A 6,126-nucleotide genomic window follows, 5' to 3' on the forward strand; every position below is an offset into this window, starting at 1 on the left:
TTTCATGGATGGGCTGAAGCCGTGGGTGAAGCATGAGCTACAAAGGAGGGGAGTTCATGACTTGGCTAAAGCCATGACCACTGCCGAGGCGTTGATAGAGTTCAAGCCTCTGAACAAGTTCGAGTCTACCAAGCCCAAGGGTAAGGGCAGGGACGATAGGGACCGGAAGAAGCAGTCCAATGGGAAGGACCGTGACCGGGAGTCCAAGGATGGAGACCGAGACCGTTCAACCAAGGATGGCGAGAGGAAGCCATCAGCAGGCAAGTGGAAAGCAAAGGGGGACCGAGAACCACTAGCATGCTACCTATGTGGAGGGAGCCACATAGCGCGCAATTGCCCGCAGAAGGGCAAGCTGGCTGCTGTAGACAGGGAGTCTGACGAGGAGCCAGAGTCAGGGGCAGCAAAGCTTGGGTCGTTGGTGCTCAATGCTGTCCAGAGTAAGGGGAGCCGCAAGCCAAAGGGCTTGATGTTTGCGGATCTGATGGTTGCGGGTCAGAAGGTGAGCGCACTGGTGGACACAGGTGCCTCACATCTTTTCATTTCAGGTGATGGAGCCCGGAAGCTCAGACTAAAGGTGCAGAAAGGGACTGGTACCATTAAGACAGTGAACTCCAAGGAAGTTCCAGCCATTGGAGTAGCACGGGGAGTGGAGTTACAGCTTGGAGATTGGAAAGGCAAGGAGACCATTGAGGTAATACCCCTTGACGACTATGAGTTTGTGATTGGGTTGGATTTCCTTGTTCGGATTAACGCCCTCCTTGTGCCTTTTGCCGATTGTGTTTGCATCTTGGATGCACGGTGCCAATGCCTAGTACCATTGAGGAGAGGGTCTGGAGTTGGGTCACGGGTGGTGTCAGCCATCCAATTTGCCAAGGCGGTAAGCAGACAAGAAGACACCTTCTTGGCAGCCCTGAAATATGATGAGCCAAGGGAGAAGGAGACCGAGTCACCCTTGGAGGTGCTAAAGGTGCTGAAGACCTTTAGTGATGTGATGCCCGCAAAGCTGCCTAGCAAGCTACCACCTAAGAGGGAGGTGGACCACAAGATCGAGCTGGTGTCCGAGGCCAAGCCACCAGCCAGAGCCCCTTACCGAATGTCTCCACCAGAGTTGGAGGAGTTGAGGAAGCAGCTCAAAGAGTTAGTTGATGCTGGCTTCATCAGGCCATCGAAAGCACCCTATGGTGCACCGGTTCTATTCCAGCGCAAGCATGATGGGTCGTTGCGGCTGTGCATAGACTACCGGGCTTTGAACAAGCTGACCATCAAGAACAAGTACCCCATCCCACTCATTGCGGACTTGTTCGATCAACTTGGGAGCGCAAGGTGGTTCACCAAGCTGGATTTGAGGTCAGGCTATTATCAAGTCAGGATCGCAGAGGGAGATGAGCAAAAGACAGCATGTGTCACTCGGTATGGTTCGTATGAGTTCTTGGTGATGCCTTTCGGACTCACGAATGCCCCAGCAACATTCTGCACCCTTATGAACAAGGTACTTCAGTCATTCCTTGATCGGTTTGTTGTGGTTTATTTGGATGACATTGTGATCTACAGCCAGACTTTGGGAGAGCATGTAGACCACTTGAGACAGGTGTTCGAGGTGTTGCGGGCGCACAAGCTGTTTGTCAAGAGGGAGAAGTGCTCATTCGCCCAGCAGGAGATCCCATTCCTTGGCCACATAGTGGGAGGTGGCAGGATACGCATGGATGAAGGCAAGATAGATGCCATCCTGGAGTGGCAACCGCCAGCCAAGGTCACTGAGTTGAGATCGTTCCTTGGGCTGGTTAACTACTACAGGCGCTTCATCAAGGGTCACTCAGCAATAGCCACGCCATTGACTGACTTGCTCAAGAAAGGGAGAGCATGGGAGTGGAGCGCAGGGTGCCAGGAAGCCTTTGACAGGTTGAAGCGGGCTGTGACCGAGGAGCCAGTCTTGGCCTTGCCAGACCATGCCAAGCCGTATGAGGTGCATACGGATGCATCATACTTTGCCATAGGGGGCGTGCTGATGCAAGAGGGACGTCCAGTCGCGTTTGAAAGCAGGAAGCTGAACGAGACTGAACGCAAGTACACGGTCCAAGAGAAGGAGATGACTGCAGTGGTGCACTGCTTGCGCACTTGGCGCCATTACCTGTTGGGGTCGAGGTTCGTGGTGAGAACGGACAATGTGGCGACCAGCTACTTCCAGACGCAGAAGAAGCTGTCCCCCAAGCAGGCGAGATGGCAAGATTTTCTTGCAGAATTTGATTTCCAGATGGAGTACAAGCCAGGACGGGCGAACCTAGTGGCAGACGCCCTGAGCAGGAAGGCTAACCTTGCTGCCATTAGCCAACCAGAGGGGTCACTGGTGCCGCGCATCAAGGAGGGACTTGCGCATGATCCTACAGCCAAGGCTCTGATGGAGTACGCCCAGCAAGGTAAGACTAGGCGGTTTTGGTTGCAGGATGGGTTGCTGTACACCAGGGGCAGTAGACTGTTTGTGCCGCAGCACGGGAAGCTCCGCAAGGAAGTTTTGCAAGAGTGTCATGATTCAAGGTGGGCTGGACACCCAGGAGTGAGCCGCACCTTGGCGCTGATCGAGGACCGGTACTACTGGCCGCACATGAGGGACGATGTGGAGGCCAATGTGAAGACTTGTCTTGTGTGCCAACAGGACAAGGTGGAGCTCAAGAAACCAGGGGGTCTCTTGGAGCCATTGCCAGTGCCAGAGCGACCATGGGAGAGTGTTTCTCTGGACTTTATAGTCGGTCTACCCAAGACAGAGGGGTTTGGAAGCATCATGGTAGTGGTGGACAGGTTTTCCAAATATGGAATCTTCATTCCAGCAACCAAGGAGTGCCCAGCCGAGGAGGCAGCTCGATTGTTCCTGAAGAACATGGTGAAGTACTGGGGAGTGCCGAGGATCATTGTTAGTGATCGGGACGGGCGTTTCACGGGCAGGTTCTGGACTGAGTTGTTCAAGCTGTTGGGGTCAGACTTGAACTTTTCCACCAGCATGCATCCGCAGACCGATGGGCAGACAGAACGTGTGAATGGACTACTGGAGGTCTACCTCAGGCACTATGTGAGTGCCACACAAAGGGACTGGCCAAAGCTACTGGATATTGCGCAGTTTTCCTACAACTTGCAAAGGAGCGAGGCAACGAACCAGAGCCCATTTGAGGTTGTGACAGGGCAACAACCACTAACACCCGGTTCGATTGCTGCAGGTTATACAGGGCCAAATCCAGCAGCATACAAGTTTGCCAAGGCATGGCAGGAGCAAGCTGACTTGGCCAGAGTTTGTCTACACAAGGCGGCCAAGAGGTCGAAGAAGTGGGCAGACCAGAAGAGGCGGGATGTGCAGTTCCAGGTTGGAGACTTGGTGTTGGTGAAGCTGCATCCCATTGTGCGCCACAGGGGGCTGCACAAAGGCCTAGTCCGGAGGTATGAGGGACCTTTCCGAGTAGTCAAGAGAGTAGGCAAGGTTGCCTACAAGCTGGATATGCCACCCAAGCCGAGGGTACACCCGGTGTTCCATGTGAGCATGCTCAAGCCGTTCCATGAGGATGAGGGAGATCCAGGACGGGCAGAGTCAAAGCGTGCACCGTTGGGAGCAAGGGCCTCATATGAGAAGGAGGTCCACAGCATTATGGCTGACCGGGAAGTGAGACGGAAGAACTATCAACCAAGACATGAGTACTTGGTGCGCTGGAAGGGACTTCCAGACAGTGAGGCGAGCTGGGAACCAGCAGAGGACTTATGGCAGTTCGGGGACCAGATCAGGCAGTACCATGCAGAAGACGCAACGAGGGCGTTGCGCAATCAGGTGGGGGAGAATGTCACGCCCTGGGCGGGCGCGCCAGGCACATCAGCCAGACCAGCAGGCGAGCCAGCAGCTAAGGCCCGCAGACCAGGCGTGCTGGCGGGTATCAGTGCGCAAAGCCTATCAAACGAGCTCCAAACGCCCGCCCATCTTGCAGGCCAACTCATGAGACCAAGGCCTGGCATTTGGGCTGCCCGCACCACATCCAGAAGGGCCCGAGGTGCTGGATACGCAAGGGAAGCTTCTGGAACCAGGCAGGATCAGCATCAGCATCCTGGCAGATTTGGTTGACCCTGAAAATCAGGAACCAGCATCTTGATTAAATGTAATCCCATGATTGTAGCCTTTATTTTAGGGATTTGCCATTAAGTTGTAGCTGGAGCCTCAACTATAAATAGAGGGCTGCTCCACCCTCATTTGTACACCATCAAACACTTCTGTTTCAGTGAATACAAGAGCATTTCCAGAATTCTGTTTTTCTGTCCTGTTTCTCTTTAACTTGCGTAATCAGCCCTTCCCTTTGTTCTAGTGCCCGCACGCTTGTGTTTTAGGCTGACTTAGGCATCAAGGACGAGATTCCAAGCCTAAGGCCGCACGGATTCTGAGTCTAAGGTCGGAGCCCGTGACACGGGCGCTTGCCTCGAGCACCATCGGCACACGCTGGGCCCTGGTGCGGGCGGTTGCCTCGAGCACCATCGGCACACGCTGGGCCCTGGTGGGTTTAGGCACATCTTCAAATTTCTGCCGTGCCAATGCCATTTTTATGGCTTGTAAATTCATACAATGGTCCCCTAAGCCTTCACGTGAAGTTTCGTTGGAAGATGACTCGTTTTCTATTTTTCATGATTTTTGAAACTTTTTGCGGTTCGGGATTTTTTAAAATTTTTTTATAAGGATTTTTGGCCCCAAATTTTGTAGGCATGATCCTTCTATTTTTGTTGGCATGCACAAAAAAATTCAGCTAAAAACTCGAAGTAGAGAAGATTTTGTGACCGTTTGAAAAAAGTGTCCCCATTTCAGACACTTTAACGGCTACTGGTAGCAAACCTGTAAAATCTCAAATGCTCTTTAAGGGGGTGTGAATTCTCAGAGGTTTGATGAGGGATAGGGGGCCAACACAAGGCCAAGTACCAGCACCCATCGCACATCATGTGCGCACACCCCCCCGGCCCCCCTCCCAATCGCCGGAACCCCAATGCCGCCGGTCAGGTTCTCCGGCGGTACTCCGGCGATGCTCCGGCGATGCTCCGGCGATGCTGTCCCGAGTGAAAAAAATGCGGCACCAGCACATGCTGGAGCCAAGCATGGGCACCGTGGCTCAAAATCGAACTTCGGCCAAGGCCTCGACCATCAATGGCACATGATGACGCATGGTGATGGCACATGCATCGACCATCATCGGCATAGGCTGCCCTTCGGTACGGGCACTTGCCTCGACCGCCATCGGCACAAGCTGGGCCCTGGTGTGGGTTGTTGCCTCGATCACAATCGGCACATGCTGAGCCTTGGTGCGGGCGGTTGCCTCGAGCACCATCGGCAGACCCTGGGCCCTGGTGCGGCCGGTTGCCCCGATAACCATCGACACACGTTGGGCCCTGGGGCGGGCGCTTGCCCCCAGCACCATCGGCACACGCTGGGCCCTGGTGCGGGCGCTTGCCTCGACCACCATCGGCACACGCTGGGCACTGGTGCGGGCGCTTGCCTCGACCACCATCGGCACACGCTGGGCCCTGGTGCGGGCGCTTGCCCCCAGCACCATCGGCACACGCTGGGCCCTGGTGCGGGCGGTTGCCCCCAGCACCATCGGCACACGCAGGGCCCTGGTGCGGGCGGTTGCCCCGAACACCATCGGCACAAGCCGGCCCTTGGTGCGGGCTCCTGGCTCGACCACCATCGGCACACGCCGGCCCTTGGTGCGGCCGGTTGCCTCGACCACCATCGGCACACGCTCGGCCTTGGTGAGGGCGCTTGCCTCGACCACCATCGGCACACGCTGGGCCCTGGTGCGGGCGCTTGCCTCGACCACCATCGGCACACGCTCGGCCTTGGTGCGGGCGCTTGCCTCGACCACCATCGGCACACGCTGGGCCCTGGTGCGGGCGCTTGCCTCGACCACCATCGGCACACGCTCGGCCTTGGTGCGGGCGCTTGCCTCGACCACCATCGGCACACGCTGGGCCCTGGTGCGGGCGGTTGCCTCGACCACCATCGGCACACGCTCGGCCTTGGTGAGGGCGCTTGCCTCGACCACCATCGGCACACGCTCGGCCTTGGTGCGGGTGGTTGCCTCGACCACCATCGGCACACGCTGGGCCCTGGTGCTG

Source organism: Durio zibethinus, unplaced genomic scaffold (genome assembly GCF_047325235.1).
Source record: "Durio zibethinus cultivar Kanyao isolate XHJ-2024 unplaced genomic scaffold, ASM4732523v1 HiC_scaffold_3, whole genome shotgun sequence".
NCBI classification, from domain to species: Eukaryota; Viridiplantae; Streptophyta; class Magnoliopsida; order Malvales; family Malvaceae; genus Durio; species Durio zibethinus.